The 16,948-nt window shown below is 51.4% G+C and overlaps 2 protein-coding genes and 2 long non-coding RNA genes across 7 annotated transcripts in view; 2 read left to right on the top strand and 2 right to left on the bottom strand.

Moving 5' to 3' along the window:
• YPEL1 (yippee like 1) overlaps window positions 1-12,039 on the bottom strand; it is a 38,847-nt gene extending 26,808 nt beyond the window's left edge. For 3 of the 4 annotated variants that reach the window (XR_013399543.1, XM_077950751.1, XM_028827940.2), the window contains exon 1: window positions 11,861-12,039. The gene's annotated coding sequence lies outside the window, so the exon portion shown is untranslated. Of the gene's footprint in view, window positions 1-9,643 lie in introns of all 4 variants that reach the window. The other variant, XM_077950750.1, reaches the window with a different exon arrangement.
• Window positions 973-4,699, top strand: LOC144331936 (uncharacterized). Its single transcript, XR_013399555.1, has 2 exons — window positions 973-1,343; window positions 2,421-4,699. It is a non-coding gene; the product is annotated as an uncharacterized LOC144331936 (long non-coding RNA).
• LOC144331948 (uncharacterized) lies at window positions 7,257-10,041 on the top strand. Its single transcript, XR_013399568.1, has 2 exons — window positions 7,257-7,537; window positions 8,242-10,041. It is a non-coding gene; the product is annotated as an uncharacterized LOC144331948 (long non-coding RNA).
• Window positions 12,040-13,520: 1,481 nt separating the features above from the next.
• MAPK1 (mitogen-activated protein kinase 1) overlaps window positions 13,521-16,948 on the bottom strand; it is a 135,622-nt gene continuing 132,194 nt past the window's right edge. The window contains exon 7 of the transcript XR_013399538.1: window positions 13,521-13,604. The gene's annotated coding sequence lies outside the window, so the exon portion shown is untranslated. The remainder of the gene's footprint in view (window positions 13,605-16,948) is intronic.

Raw genomic sequence — 16,948 nt, 5'->3', positions numbered from 1 at the left:
CACCCGCCTTGGCCTCCCAAAGTGCTGGGATCACAGGTGTGAGCCACCGTGCCTGGTCTGGGATTTTAATTTTTAAGCTGGTGATGGGTATATACATGTCCATTTTATTAATCTTCATTTCTTATCTGTAAGTACCATGTATGTCCTGAGATGGCAAAAGGATCTTCCATTGAGTGAAAAGTGAGTCTCCCACCCCAGAACCCCAGTCCTGCTCCAGAGACAGCACAGCGGCAGTTCCTCTTGACCTCAGGAACATTCCAAAGGCACATACTCCATGTACCTTCTTCAAACTTCATCACACTCTGCTTAAGTAATCTAGTATTTTGTAATTATGAAATAAGTCATTAAGGCTGGGCACGGTGGCTCACACCTATAATCCCAGCACTTTGGGAGGCCAAGACAGGCAGATCATGAGGTCAGAAGTTTGAGACCAGCCTGGCCAACATGGTAAAACCCCATCTCTACTAAAAATACTAAAATTAGCCGGGCATGGTGGCGGGTACCTGTTACTCAGTAGGCTGAGGCAGGAGAATTGCTTGAACTCAGGAGACGGAGGTTGCAGTGAGCCACGATCGCACCACTGCACTCCAGCGTGGGTGACAAAGCAAGACTTTGTCCCAGGAAAAAAAAAAAAAGAAGAAACAGTTCATTTAAAAAACATTCTTTTTTTCATTTTGTTTTGAGACAGTGTCTCACTCTGTTGCTCAGGCTGGAGTGCAGTGGCGCGATAGCTCACTGCAACCTCCACCTTCTGGGTTCAAGTGATTCTTGTGCCTCAGCCTTCCAAGTAGCTGGGATGACAGGTGTGTGCCACCACACTTAGTTAATTTCTGTATTTTTTGTAGGGACAAGGTTTCTCTATGTTGCCCAGACTGGTCTCAAACTCCTGGCTCGAATGATCCACCCACCTTGGCCTCCCAAGGTGCTGGGATTAGAGGTGTGAACCACTGCACCGGCCTAAAAAAAAATAAAATTTTCTTTTTTCTTTTTTTTTTTGAAACGGAGTTTCGCTCGTTGCCCAGGCTCCAGTGCAATGGCGCAATCTCAGCTCACTACAACCTCTGCCTCCCGGGTTCAAGTGATTCTCCTGCCTCAGCCTCCCAAGTAGCTGGGATTACAGGCATGTACCATCACGCCTGGCTAATTTTGTAGTTTTTTAGTAGAGATGGGGTTTCACCACGTTGTCCAGGCTGGTCTCGAACTCCTGACCTCAAGTGATCCACCCACCTTGGCCTCCCAAAGTGTTGGGATTACAGATGTGAGCCACCGTGCCTGGCCCTAAAATGATAATTTTTTTTTTTTTTTTTTTTGAGATGGAGTCTTGCTCTGTTGCCCAGGCTGGAGTGCAGTGGCGCGATCTCGGCTCACCGTAAGCTCCACCTCCCAGGTTCACGCCATTCTCCTGCCTCAGCCTCCCAAGTAGCTGGGACTACAAGCGCCTGCCACTACGCCCGGCTAATTTTTTTGTATTTTTAGTAGAGACAGGGTTTCACCATGGGTTAGCCAGGATGGTCTCGATCTCCTGACCTCATGATCTGCCCGCCTCGGCCTCCCAAAGTGCTGGGATTACAGGCGTGAGCCACCTCGCCCAGCCGAAAATGATAAAATTTTAAAGTCACTTGGGTGGTTTTATTAAACCTACATAGTAGAAAAAAAATCACTGACTAGTGTCCTGGCCCACGAAAGGCACTTAAATATCTGGGGAATGAATACTTATCAGGTGTATCCTCACATGGAGACAGCAGAAGTAAATGGGGGTTGAAACATCACTACTGCGGCTGGGGGCAGCAGCTCACGCCTGTCATCCTAGCACTTTTGGAGGCCAGGGCAGGAGGATCACTTGAGCCCAGGAGTTCGAGACCAGCCCAGGCAAGATAGCGAGACCCTGTTTCTACCAAAAAAACTTTAAAAAAAAAAAAAAAAAAAAAAAAGCCAGGCATAGTGGCACATGCCTGTGGTCCCAGCTACTCCAGAGGCTGAAACCAGAGGATTGCTTAAGCTGGGGAGGTCAAGGCTTCAGTGAGTTGTGATGGTGCCCCTGCACTCCAGCCTGGGCAACAGAGTGAGACCGTATCCAAAAAATAAACATCAGTACTTTATATGAGAAGTGGCCACTAAACATTGGTAAGCTTGTTAAAAACTTACCAATGGACCCGGCCGGGTGCGGTGGCTCATGCCTGTAATCCCAACACTTTGGGAGGCCGAGGGGGGCGGATCACGAGGTCAGGAGATCGAGACTATCCTAGCTAACACAGTGAAACCCCGTCTCTACTAAAAACACAAAAAAGTTGCCCGGCGTGGTGGCGGGCGCCTGTAGTCCCAGCTACTCGGGAGGCTGAGGCAGGAGAATGGCGTGAACCCGGGAGGCAGAGCTTGCAGTGAGCCCAGATCGCGTCACTGCACTCCAGCCTGGGCGACAGAGTGAGACTTTGTCTCAAAAAAACCAAAGCAAAACAAAACAAAAAACATGGACCCATGGGCACCAAGGAGCCTCTGCGGGCAGGGGCCATGTGGGGGGTCAGCTGCAGATTCACCCCACCCAGGCCCACATGTCCCCACATGTTCTAGGACCAGGGTCCCCAAAGAGCAGTGCACAAGCCAGGGCCCTACCGGTGCTGTCCAGGAAGGACGAGCCACAGCCTGCTGTGGCCCCAAGCTGGTCCCAGAAGGTTCCAAGAAGGAGTCTCATCTATTCAGGCACAAGGTCCTTGAGTCTGAGGCCCCCAGAGTAACAAGAATCTTGCCAAAGATAGGCGCTTGCCCTTTACATCATGCACTTGCACCTTAGGGTCTACAAATTCTCAGGCCATTGAATTCTCACAACATCCTGAGAAACAGGCATCCCTGCCCACTAGTGGCCACCATGGTCCCACAGGTGGGTGCTCACTCCAGAGCACAGGTGCTCTCCGCTACTTGGTCCCGCCTGGCTTGAGAGGGAGGAGCATCAGGGGAGGACAGGCCAGTCCTCAGGAGGGAGGGGACCCTCTGACCACCAGTGTTCCAGGCAGGAGGAAGCGGTGTGTCCCCATCAGGGTCCTGTGTTGCCCCAGGGTCCTCCATGCTGTCAGTGTTCTCTATTTGCTCAAAGCCTGTAGCTCTCAGCGGAGACACCAGCCCTGGTGGCCGTAGCCCAGCCTGCTACCCTCCCTTGCTAGCCTCTTCCTGCACCTGAGCTGTCCCCACAGCAAGTGCCACTGGCTCAGCCTCTCAGCTATGAGGCAGATAGATGTAGTGACAAGCTCAGATCTCAGCTCTCGCCTCTGCCTGGTGGTTTCTCCGAGTGTCACACATCCCCAGTAGGATGCAGAGAACACTACTAACTCTTCCTGGACCAGACTGCCTAGGGCTCTGCAGAGTAAACACTGAGGCCCCCACTAATTACAAAAAGCCTTGTTTCCAACCAAAACAGGCTTGCTGTTTCCCAAGCACACTTCGCATGGGCCTTATTTGGAGACCTTCATTATACAGCCCCGCCCCCAAGGCATTCTCACCTGAAGAGCCTACTGCCCTGGGCCCCCGCCCTCTCCCAGGTCCCGTCCTGTCTCCTGCCTTGAGTCTGGTCACTGCACAGATGCCTCCCATGCGCTTCATGTGGTCTCAGTCCTGATGGCGACCCTTGTCACTAGCCCTCAAAGGGGTCCTGGCAGTAGTGGCCAGGGCTGGATTTGTGGTCACTGAGAGGCATGTCATGTTAAGTTTTAACTTGGCTTTAAATGACAGATCCACTGTTGCACTGGGGAAACCACGGCCAAGTTTGGAAACAACCAACGTAAATGGGCTTTTACAAGATCTATCGGCAAATTAGGAACTGCCCTGAAGTAAGTAACTGAAAGGAAAATGCTGGGCAATTCACCAGGCAAATCATCTCCACTCTCGGACACTGTGTGTTCCCAAGTTTGGAGGGCAGCTGCCCTCCATCCCCCCAAATAGACATTAATGTGGGGTATGCGTTTAGAGCAAAAACAATTTTCTGGAATCCAGAAATTTCTCTCCTAAAATAAGCCTGTAAAGTTATTTTAAGAGAACGTGAATCAGGCCCATGTCCATATGGTGCCGACAGCACACTTCTCAAGACAAACACAATGAGGAAGCAAACAAAACCAAGCAGCTTCTGACACTCAATGGGATGGAGTGCGGACTGGGGTGCCCCTTTCTCTTTTCCAACCACCCCACCAGGTCCTCGCCCCACCTCCGGGGCACCTGTGCAGAGGACAGCCTGTTCCCCTCAATCCCCAGGCTGATCCACCTACCCCCTGGCACTGCCACCACCTGGCAGGTGAGCGCGGGTCCCATCCCCACTACCTCCCCGTGGAGATCTCCAAGGTGTTATGAGATGGAAAGGGGGCCCCAGGGAGATACGGAAGCCAGTGCGTCCGGGTCAGAGGCTGCAAAGCTGGAGAAGACCTGGGGTGTCTGCTGGGCATAGCGATGAAGGGGTTGGCGTGCCAGGTGGACAGAGTGCCAGGGAGAGTGGGGAAGGAACAGTGCTCAGCTCATGTGGCCCTGCCGTGTTCAGCCATGGTCCACCTCCCTAGGGAGGAGAGGGATGAGGGGTGACAGGCAGTGGTGTCACCTACCTGGGCAGCCGTCCCCACAGCTTCTCCACCTCCGTTCCCACTCGGCCGCCCCTTCCTTCCCCTCCTCTTCACGGAGGAGGCCTCCCTGCTTTTGGCTGTGCCTCTCCCACCCATCACTGGCAAGACACTATCCTTGGGATAAGAAAGATGAAAAGGCCACCGCCATCACAGAGGGAATGGACGACGGATAAAACCACCAGCTCCCAGAAAAGGACATGCAGCGGCTCCCAGAGGCTGGCAAGCCAACACCAGCCCTGTCCTAAGCTGCTCACTGTATAAGAATCGTGCAATCAACAGCAGTCCTAAGAGATGCATGTCCTTATGAGCCCCACCATGCACATGGAGAAACCGAAGCCCAAAAAGGTTACCCGAGTGGCCCAACGTTGCCCAGCCAATGACCTGTGAAGCTCAATTCAAAGCCAGAGTCTCCCCACCGTGGACCACGGTGTCCAAGGTGGAACATGCAAGTAGATGTTCAACTCTGAAGGCACACTCACACTGTCTAACACTTAGCAGGTTGGCAATGATTTTTTTTTAAAGTTAGGCCAGGCGTGGTGGCTCATGCCTGCAATCCCAGCACTTTGGGAACCCGAGGTGGGTGCATCGCTTGAGTCCAGGAGTTTGAGACCAGCTTGGGCAACATGGTGAAACCCCATCTCTACAAAAAATACAAAAGCCCAAGCACAGTGGCTCACACCTGTAATCCCAGCACTTTGGGAGGGCGAGGTGGGTGGATCACCTGAGGTCAGGAGTTCTAGACCAGCCTGGCCAGCACGGTGAAACCCCATCTCTACTAAAAATACAAAAATTAGCCGGGCATGGTGGTGCGTGCCTATAATCCCACCTACTTGGGAGGCTGAGGCAGGAGAATCACTTGAACCTGGGAGGCAGAGATTGCAGTAAGCTGAGATTGCATCATTGCACTCCAGCCTGGGCAACAAGAGCAAAACTCTGTCCTGAAGAAAAAAAAAAAAAATTAGCCAGGCACGGTCGTGCATGACTGTGGTGCCAGCTACTTGGAAGGCTAAGGCAGGAGAATCACTTAGGCCCAGGAGGCAGAGGTTGCAGTGAGCCGAGATCACACCACCACACTCCAGCACTGGTGATAGAGTACGACCTTATCTCAAAAAAAAAAAGTTGATAAGGTCAGGGGTGGCCCATGCCTGTAATCCCAGTGTTTTGGGAGGCCAAGATGGGAAGATTATTTGAGGCCAGGAGTTCAAGATCAGCCTGGCCAACACAGCAAGATCCCCATCTCTTAAAAAAAAAAATGAGCTAGGTGTGCACCTGTAGTCCCAGCTACTTGGGAGGCTGAGATGGGAGGATCACTTGAGGCCAGGAGGTCAAGGTTGTTGTGAGCCATGATCACGCCACTGCACTCTAGGGTGGGCGACAGAGCGAGACAGTCTCTACAAATAATAAATTAAATCTAAAAATTTTATAAGTTGATAACACCACTGGTGAAGGTGCTCTGTGATCCAGCCATTTGGCAACACCCACAACATTCCTAGGAGCACAGCCCTGGACTGGGGGTTCATCTGGGGAAGCTCACCTTTGACTGGTGCACATGTGCAAAATAACTGGATAAAAGCAGCTATTACCTGAAATAGCAAAATGTCATCCTATAATAATACTGCCTGTAATAACAAAAGCTTACAAGCCACCTCAAGTTTAACCAGTAGGGGCCAGGCACGGTGGCTCACACCTGTAATCCCAGCACTTTGGGAGGCTGAGATGGGCAGATCACCTGAGATCTGGAGTTTGACACCAGTCTGGCCAACCAACATGGTGAAACCTTGTCTCTACTAAAAATACAAAAATTAGCTGGGTGTGGTGGTGGGCGCCGGTAATCCCAGCTACTAGGGAGGCTGAGGCGGGAGAATTGCTTGAACCCGGGAGGCAGAGGTTGCAGTGAGCCGAGATTGCTGCCACTGAACTCCAGCCTGGGCAACACAGCGAGACTCCTTCTCAACAAAAACAACAACAAAGTTTAACCAAAAGAGACTGGCCAAATGCACTGATAAACATGCATCAGAGACATTTCCATCATGGGGCTTCTGGAGTCTCGCTCTGTCTCCCAGGCTGGAATGCAGTTGCACAATCTTGGCTCACTGCAGCCTCTGCCTCCTGGATTCAAGCAATTCTTGTGCCTTAGCCTCCCAAATAGCTGGGACTACAGGCACCTGCCACCATGCCTGGCTAAGTTTGTATTTTTAGTAGAGATGGGGTTTCACCATGTTGGCCAGGCTGGCCTTGAACTCCTGACTGCAAGTGATCCACCCTCCTTGGCCTCCCAAAGTGTTGGGATTACAGGCCTGAGCCACAGAGTCCGGCCCACTCTGACTATTCAAACTCACACATAGTACATGAAGTCACAGGTGTGGAAGGGTCTGGAAAAATTTACAACAAAGGGCAACAGTGTGGGTACAATTTGCCTGTGGCAATTCTAGCTTCCCTCTACACACGTCCACTTCCTCCCTACTTGAATTACAGGAGGAAAAGCTCCCCTCCACATTTCAGGAACTGCAGCCTAGGTGCACAATGGGGCCCACCGACAGCATCAAACCACCTGTATGGCTGCCCTGAGACAAAGCTCCACAGCCCTCTAGACTCACCACCAGTCCCTGCTCTCTGGGAACTCAAGGGGCCTAGCTCCTCCATTGCCCAGTGGCCCCGGGTGCCTCAGCTCTCCAGGCTCTCTCCTCCATCTCTCCTCCCACCTGTGCTCAAGCACTACCTCTACCACCTCTCCTGAGACTACTGATAATGTGCTTGTACTGAGCACTTCTTTTCAAAGAACCTGTACTTTTTTTTTTTTTTTTCCTACCATTAGTAACAAAGTTTCCCATAACCAAGGTCCTCGGACACATCCTAGTAGAGGTGCTTTCTTGCTAACGACAAGAAGACCGGGCTGTGAGTGGCGACTCACGCCTGTAATCCCAGCACTTTAAGAGGCCAAGGTGGGAGGATCACCTGAGGTCAGGAGTTCGAGACCAGCCTGGGCAACATGGCGAAAACCCGTCTCTACTAAAAAATACAAAAAACTAGCTGGGCGCGGTGCGCGGTGGCTCAAGCCTGTAATCCCAGCACTTTGGGAGGCCGAGACGGGCGGATCACGAGGTCAGGAGATCGAGACCATCCTGGCTAACACGATGAAACCCCGTCTCTACTAAAAAATACAAAAAACTAGCCGGGCGCAGTGGCGGACGCCTGTAGTCCCAGCTACTCGGGAGGCTGAGGCAGGAGAATGGCGTAAACCCGGGAGGCGGAGCTTGCAGTGAGCTGAGATCCGGCCACTGCACTCCAGCCTGGGCGACAGAGCGAGACTCCGTCTCAAAAAAAAAAAAAAAAAAAAAAAAAAATTTAAAAATTAACCAGGTGTGGTGGCACATGTCTGTAGTCCCAGCAACTTGGGAGGCTGAGGTGATCGCCACTGCACTCCAGCCTGGATGACAGAGACAGACCCTGTGTCAAAAGAAAGAGAGAGAGAGAGAGAGAAAGGGAAAGAAAGAAAAAGAAAAGATAAGAAAAGGGGGCCGGGCGCGGTAGCTCACGCCTGTAATCCCAGCACTTTGGGAGGCCAAGATTGCGCCACTGCACTCCAGCCTGGGCGACAGAGTGAGACTCCGTCTCAGAAAAAAAAAAAAAAAAAAAGAAGAGGAAGAAGAAAAGGGAGGTGTAGGAACTATGTGCAACACTAGCGTTGTTAGCTTGAAAGAGTGGACACCAGACCCAGAAGACTGGATTGAGACAGACGAAAAGAGGTTGAGAATCTTAAAAACTATTTTCTTTACCCTCATGCTATATAAAGTCTCATCAAACATTCAAGCCTCCCGTCTTCGGGCAAGAGAAGAAAACAAAAACAAAAACAGATGCACAAAGAGGAGCCAGGTGAGGGGGAAGCGTTTGGGTGGCGGGGGTGTATGCCAATGCTGCTGAGAAGGCAGGTGGCACCAGGAGGGAGGGAGTAGGTGAGGTTTGGCAACAGGGATGTCATCACCCCCAGGACAAAGATGAAAGAGGGTTTGACTTGCTTTGAGAGGCTTCCCAGGGTTTGATGCAAAATGTGCCACGTGTTTGTTGGCTCTGGGACCTGAAGCCAAGTTCTGCTATCTTCTTTGTAAAGTGAGGTCACATGCAATTTACAAGGCAGTCAGAGTACATGAGGTGTTAAGGGGGATGATCCTTGGGCACAGTTTAGGTGTCTGACCAGGGTCTCAGGGCAGGAGCATGTGTCACTGTTACAGTATGGCAGGGGCTCAGCAAGCCCCTCACAATCCCCACCAGGAATCCTGGCCCTGGCCCAAGACCCTGCAGGTGCCAGAGGGCCTGCTGAGCAATGGGGTGAATAACGGTTCCTAACCCCTTCCTGGGGTGTGGGCAACAGTGGCTGGCTCCAGGATTTCCATTTTACTCTCACCGCCAACAGGTTTTTAGTACTCAGCATCTGTGTAACAGGTGTAATGTCCTGGCATTTGCTGGCGGAATCAATTTCATCCTCTTGACTTCTTTCCTGAATCTATCTCGCACTACTTGCTCCAAAAACCCTTAACCCTCCATGTCTTGGCTATTGAGAACTTTCTTCAACCTCCGCTCAAATCCCTTGTCAAAATTCCCACTCCCTAGAGGTTTCACTGATTATTAGATCTAACTACTTAAAACCTTTTACGCAACTTCATTTAACTCTAATGAAGAGCATCAGAGAACAGTTTGAAAGCAGGGGGGCTTCTATTGCTTCTTCATATTCAAAACAATTTTGTTTATTAGTCTTCCATGGAGACAAATACATTAAAACTACAGGGTTGGTCAGGCGCAGTGGCTCACACCTGTAATCCCAGCACTCTGGGAGGCCGAGGCGGGCCAATCACTTGAGGTTGAGAGATTGAGATCATCTGGCCAACCCGGTGAAACCCTGTCTCTTTTAAAAATACAAAGATTAGCTGGGCGTGGTGGCTCGTGCCTGTAGTACCATCTACTCAGGAGGCTGAGACAGGAGAATCGCTTGAACCCGGGACACAGAGGCTGCATTGAGCCAAGATCACGCCACTGCACTCTAGCCTGGCGACAGAGTAAGACTCTGTCTGAAAAACAAAACAAAACAAAAACAAACAACCACATGAACAACAACAACAAAACTACAGGGTAGGCTGGGCTCACACCTATAAATCCCAGCACATTGGGAGGCTGAGACGGGAGGATCACTTGAGGCCAGGAGTTTGAGACCAGCCTGGGCAACAGAGTGAGATCTTGTCCCTACAAAAAAATTAAAAAATTAGCTGGGTATGGTGGTGTATGCCTGTGGTTACAGCTACTCAGAAGGCAGGTGGATGGCTTGAACCTAGGAGGTTGAGGCTGCAGTGAGTGGAGACTGTGCCATTATACTCCAGCCTGGGGGACAGAATGAGACCTTGTCTCAAAAAAACCCAATTTGTTTGTTGAAATAAACCAAAACAAACCAACAAAAAAGAAAAGAAAAAAGAAAAAACCTATAGGGTAGCCTCTTTCCGTTTTCCTGTATCCCTGCCCCTTGACACAGGTGCTGGTAGTACTTAGTGAAGACAGGCAAGAATCAATAACAGATGTTAGAGGAATACTACGCTCAATCTAAAGAAAATAGCTTTATGGTGAGGTATAGCAGCTCAAGCCTGTAATCCCAACACTTTAGGAGGCTGAGGCAGGTGGATCACTTGAGCCCAGGAGCTCAAGACCAGCCTGGGAAACATTAAGTGAGATCCCGGTCTCTACAAAAAATTTTAAAGTTAACTAGTCATGATGGTGTGCACCTGTAGTCCTAGCTACATGGGAGGCTGAGGCAAGAGGATCACTTGGGCTCAGGATGTGGAGGTTGCAGTGAGCCGTGTCTGTGCCACTGTACTCCATCCTGAGCAAGAGTGAGACCCTGTCTTAAACAAACACACACAAAGAGAAATGGCTTTATAAATTAGTGATTCAAATGTGAAAAGGCTTAATACCCAGAGTTTAGTGAGAAGAATACACCCAGGTCAGTTTTTCACCACAGCAGTGCAGGATGGTAATGATGGGGAGCACTAGGTGTAGGATATATTGGGATTGTCTGTAGTAGCTCTGCAACCTTTATGTAAATTTACAATTTTTCCAAAATAAGTTATTTTGAAAGAAGACTATTGCTCGGATTGGTAATTAAGAGGGCTCAGTTATTATATAAGTGTTCAATACAGGCCCAGCCCTTAGGGGTTCCCACAAGTAGATGACATTCTACCCTGTAGGGCCCAAGAGGAGGGACCATGAAGGTCCTGGAGATCCTTATTCCTCAAACATGCCACTACCACTGCCTCCCAAGAGCCCACAACTGAGGGGGATCAGTGCATGATTATAAGACTCAATGACACCAGGATGAAGCACAGCTCCTGGCACCTGGGAGATGCTCAGCAAACATTTGTCACATCTATACCTTGCTCAGGTGAGGTGCCTGGAAAGGCTCCCCAGGGGTGGCAAACCTAGCCTTGGGAGTTGGGTAAGGATTCAGGAGTGTCAGGGGCTGGTGGGTGGGAAGAATAACGTTCTTAGCAAAGGAAACATCAGGTTAAGGTGGGTATGTTTTAGAGGAAGAAATGCAACGGAACAAAAAAAGCGTGGGGCGGGGAAATTGATGTCTTCCATGTTCATCATCTGCCAAAAATAGAATCTCAGTCTTTTTCCCATCCTTATAACTCAGTACATAATTTGGACATCAAAGATGTCAATCAGAGGCAAGCATGGGGGAGGCAGACCCTGTTTAGCTCTCTGAAGCTCAGGCTTTTGCAATCTCTGTTAATGAAACCTATGCCACAAGTGGTAAACACCGAGGACGCTCCATTTTAGTCATGATCTTTATGTGGCAACTTGAAAACCTTTTTCCGCCTTTCTGATAAACATTCCTAGGAGACCTCTTTTGCCCTCATTTCCTTGCCCAGTTGAGGCTGTATTTTTTAAGGAAGGAAAAACCAATAATCTGGGATCTTGTCCATTTTCCCTATATCTTTTCACGGTGGGGCGGGAGAAGAGGGGCAGCGGGGAAGGTGGAGAAAAGAAACGGCGGGGGAATCAAAGATTAGGCGTTGTTGTCTGTGCCAAAACGGAGTGAGCCCAATATCAACAAATCAAAATCCAAAACGGAACAAAAAAGTCACAGGCCCGCCCTGCTCGCACCCCCGCCCGCCCGGACGCCCAACAGGTGCTTCCCGGGCCCGCCCGCAGCCACAGTATCCTTGGGTGGCCACAAAGTAACCGCCCGCGCAGCTGCAGCCAGGCCCGCCCGTACTCACGGCCGCTCCGCGGTCCGCGCCCCGGCCCGCAGCGCCCATCCGGCCCGGGCCCCGGTCAGCGCGGGCTCGGCTCTCAGGCGTTCCCGGCGCGGCCCGGGACGCGCTGAGGCCGTTAGCGCCTAGGCAGGGCGCGAGGCATCCTCCCGCCACCGCCCCGCGGGCCGCCTGCCCTTTGTTTTGGAGCCGTGGCCCGGCCCAGACGCCGTTAACGGCCTCGGAGCGCAGTACCGGCCAATCAGCGCGCCTTGTCGCCAGCGCCCCGCCCCCATCCTGCCTCCGTTCCGCCCCGCGTCCCGCCTGCCCCGCGCGCCCCCGCCCCGCGCGCTCCAGGCCAAGGAGCTCCGCCAGCTCGCACCCGGCCGGGAGCGGCTGGAGCGCACGTGCCGCGGGGCGCGCCGCACTCCCATTGGCTGGCCCGCCGGGCGCGGCCTCGGAGCCACCCTGTAAGGGCCGAGGGCCGCGGGGGCGGGGCCGCGGGGGGCGGGGCGAAAGCGGGGGCGGATTCCGCGAGGAGCGCCGCGCGCGGGCGCAGGTTGGCCGGGCAGGGAGATTCGGCCTGCGGGGCCGGCGGTGGTGCACGCGCGCACTGGGAAGAACACCGGTCACCCGCTCCTCCGGCTCGCAGGGATGGGCCAAGGGCGTGCGGGGCCCGCAGCTCCGGGAGCTGAGGCGAGCTTGCGCACAGCTTCCTCGGCCAGCGCCGTGCACGTCCCGCCCGTCCGCGCGGTCGGCCGCGTTCGGGGGTCGGTGGCGGAAGGCGGCGAGCGGGGCGGACGTGGAGGCCGAGGCGAGCTCGTGTGCGCCGGTCCAGGATCCGCCTTGGCCGTACCCCTCCGCGGCCGGGTCCCCAGAGTGCAGTCGTCCGTGCTGTCCCGTCCCCACCACCCTCTCTGAACCCAAGGACCGAACCCCCCAGAACCCCCACGCCACGGAGGACGCCACGGGTCTGCGTCCGGCCCCTCGCTCTGTTCTGGGAGTGCCGCGTCAGATCCGACAGAAAGCCCCTTCCTCTGGGTAGTGCTCTCGTCGCCCCGGCAGCCCGCGCCACCCCTATGCCTCTAATGTGACTGTTTTCTTGGTTCCATATCCCCTCTTTAAAAACAAACTATATATATATATATATCTCTGTATATTATTTGAAAAAAATATATCTATATATATACTTGAAGGCTGGATGCAGTGGCTCACGCCTGTAATCCCAGCACTTTGGGAGGCCGAGGCAGGAGGATCATTTGAGCCCAGGAGTTCAAGACCAGCCTGGGCAAAATAGTGAGACCCTGTCTGTACAAAAAAAAAAAAATCAAGAAATTAGGCATGGTGGCGCATGCCTGTAGTCCCAGCTACCTGGGAGGCTGAGGCGGGAGGATCACTTGAGCCCAGGAGGTCGAGGCTTCAGTGAGCCGTGATCGCGCTGCTGCACTCCAGACTGGGCGACAGAGCGAGACTCTTCCTCTTAAACAACAACAACAAAACAAAACAAACAAAACGAACAACAAAAAAGCAAACAAAACCACTATTGAGGTCACAATGTATATAACATTGTTATCAGTGTCCTCTGGACGTGTTCTCTTGTTTTCTGCAACCCACTGTGTTTATAAAGATCTCTTCAAGCCGCTAAATGTGCAACTGACTCATAACTTAGATTGTGGCCAGATGTTGCTTTTTTTTTTTTTTTTTTTTGAGACGGGAGTCTTTCTCAGTCGCCTAGGTTGGAGTGCAGTGGTGCGATCTCGACTCCCGCAACCTCCTCCTCCTCGGTTCAAGCGATTCTCCTGCCTCAGCCTCCCGAGTAGCTGAGACTACAGGCGCCCGCCACCACTCCCAGCTAACTTTTGTATTTTTAGTAGAGACGGGGTTTCACCATATTGGCCAGGCTGGTCTCGAATTCCTGACCTCAAGTGATCCGCCCGCCTGGGCCTCCCAAAGTGCTGGGATTACAGGCGTGAGCCACCGCGCCCGGCCCCATTTAACTATTTTAAAGTGTACAGTTCAGCGGTATTAAATACATTCATAATGTTGTGCAACCATCATCATCATCCGTCTCCAGAACTCATTTTCTTTTTTTTTTTTTTTTTTTTTTTGAGACGGAGTCTCGCTTTGTCGCCCAGGCTGGAGTGCAGTGGCCGGATCTCAGCTCACTGCAAGCTCCGCCTCCCGGGTTTACGCCATTCTCCTGCCTCAGCCTCCCGAGTAGCTGGGACTACAGGCGCCCACCACCTCGCCTGGCTAGTTTTTTGTATTTTTAGTAGAGACGGGGTTTCACCATGTTAGCCAGGATGGTCTCGATCTCCTGACCTCGTGATCCGCCCGTCTCGGCCTCCCAAAGTGCTGGGATTACAGGCTTGAGCCACCGCGCCCGGCCAGAACTCATTTTCATCTTGCCTAAGTAAAGCCCTGGACTCATTAAACAATGACTCCCCATTTCCCTCTACCCCATGCCCCTCACCACCCCCAATCTATTTTCTGTCCCTATGAGCTTGACTACTCTAGGTACCTCATATAGATACCTAGTATTTGTCTTTTTGGGTCTTATTGTGAGTTTTGTGGCGCATTTCACTTAGCATAATGTCCTCAGGGTTCATCTATGGTGTAGCACGTGTCACAGTTTCCTTCCTTTTTTAGGCTAATATTCCATTGTATGTAGATAACATATTTTGTTTCTCTGTTCATCTGTCAGTGGACACCTGGGGTGCTGCTTCCATACTTTAGCTATTGTAAATAATGCCACTATGAACTTGATGGTACAAACATCTATTGGAACCCCTAGTTTCAGTTATTTGGGGTATATACCCAGAAGTGAAATTGCTGGATCATATGGTAGTTCTATGTTGAATGTTTTAAGGCAATTACATACTGTTTCCCAATGCGGCTGCACCATTTCACATTCTCTCCAACAGTGTACGAGGCTTCCAGTTTCACCACATCTTCACCAACTGTTATTTTCTGCTTTTTGACAGTGGCCAGCCTGGTGCGTGTGAGACTGGGATTCATGATGGGTTTGGTTTCCCCTTCCCTCGTGATTAGGGGTGTTGAGCATCTTTCTGCAGACTATGACCACGTGACCACATGACCCATTTCATCTGTACAAGGTTTCTGTTTGCGGTGACAAAAAAATTTGGAATTGGTGCAGTGGGAATGACTGTACAACAATGTGAATGCCACTGAATTGCCCCCTTAAAATTGTTAAAATGGGCCAGGTGTGGGGCTCACGCCTGTCATCCCAGCACTTTGAGAGGCCGAAGTGGGCAGATCACCTGAGGTCAGGAGTTCAAGACAAGCCTGGCCAACATGGTGAAACCCCCGTCTCTACTAAAAAAAAGTACAAAAATATTAGCCGGCCGTGGTGGCGGGCACCTGTAGTCCCAGCTACTTCGGAGGCTGAGGCAAGAAAATCGCTTGAACCAGAGAGGTGGAGGTTGCAGTGAGCCGAGATGGAGCCACTGCACTCCAGCCTGGGCAATACAGTGAGACTCCGTCTCAAAAAAAAAAGTTAAAATGGTGAATTTTATGTTATGTACATTTCACCACAATAAAAGTAGTAAAAGAAAGTCTACATTGTGATCTAGTACACATATTTGTATGAACAAGAAGTTTCATGATTTAATACATACTTTTATTTTGGGCAATGCCCCAACATTTCTATCCTCCTCTGTTTTTATTTACAAAATCCCAGGCATGACCTTCTGGGTGGCCTCCACAGCACCATCAGCCAGGCCTGCACCTGCCACCCCCCCTGCCTGCACCGTGGTCGCGCCATTTATAATCCACTTTCCCGCAGCCCACTCGCGAACACCGCCTTCAAGCTCCAGGGCTCCCTGCCTTTAGCGTCCCAGCTCCACGTCTCAGCATGCCCGCCACCTGGGGGCTGCCCTCCCCCATGCCCATTTCCTCTCTGACCCCTTTCCCACACCCCACCCTTGCCTGTCCTGGAGAAATTAACCGACCCGTCACCCCGCTACTGGGAAGCTCACCACTGCAGCTGGCTGCTTACTTCGGGGACACCAGTTTCTAGGGAAGCCTAGTCCTCCTGAAAATCCTCCGCCTGCTCCACCTCCAGGTCCGTGCAGGTTCCACCATCCTGGAAGATGATCTCATGCCTCCTCCCCTCTGCTAACTCTGTGTCCAACTTTACAGAGAACTTAGAGATGGGAGAGGACTCCTCCCCGCCCCCACCGCTAAACGTCCCATCCTAAACATCTGCCCTGCCTGCTGCCACGAACACATGGTTCGCCCTTTGTCCTGCGCCCCACGGCTTACTCGGCTGCCCCATCAGGGTAGGAGCTGTGTTCTTTCTCAGCTCCACGTGCCCTCTTTGGTTATGCCCACCTGTTCTGCAACTTTCAGGGCAAGTGACGCAGAAGGGCCTGGCCTGGGCTCCTCCCATGTCCACCTCCTATTCTTAGGGTTCCATCCCAACTGCTCCAACATTATGTCGCCAAACGTCATGTCGTCACATCTGGGCTCAGCCCATACCTTACTGGATGGTCCTACTAGCATTTCCTACAGTGGGGCGCTTTTTAAAAACACTTTCTTCACTTAGATTCTGGAGCCTTACTTTCTTCCTCACTGGCCTCCGTTTCCCCACCTGTCCTTACCCTCCTGATGTTGGAGGAGCCCTTAGGTCTCCTCCTTTCCCTCCACTGGCCTGACAGGTGATCTCCACCAAGCTCATTGGCAGTGGAAGACCACGGTGGAGCCTGCTACTGATCAAGTGTGTTCCTTGCCGACCACAGTGGCTCATCCCTATAATCCCAGTACTTTGGGAGGCCGAGGCAGGTGGATTGCTTGAGCCCAGGAGCTCAAGACCAGACTGGGCAACTTGGTGAAACCTCCTCTGTCTCTCTCCCTATATGTGTATATCTATGTAGCTATATATTTATATATCTGTATCTCTATGTTTCTCTATATATCTATATAGATATGTTATGTATATATTATATAATATATACATATATAATATATACATAACATATATATTATATATCTATATATAACCAAGCCTCTGTCTCTGCCAGCTCATATATATCAATCATATATATGTATTATATAATATATATATGCATTATATATTATGCATATATATCTATA

This window comes from Macaca mulatta, chromosome 10, assembly GCF_049350105.2.
Source record: "Macaca mulatta isolate MMU2019108-1 chromosome 10, T2T-MMU8v2.0, whole genome shotgun sequence".
Taxonomy (NCBI): domain Eukaryota; kingdom Metazoa; phylum Chordata; class Mammalia; order Primates; family Cercopithecidae; genus Macaca; species Macaca mulatta.
The sequence above is the reverse complement of the archived record's forward strand: the minus strand, read 5'-3'. Positions and strand labels throughout refer to the sequence as shown.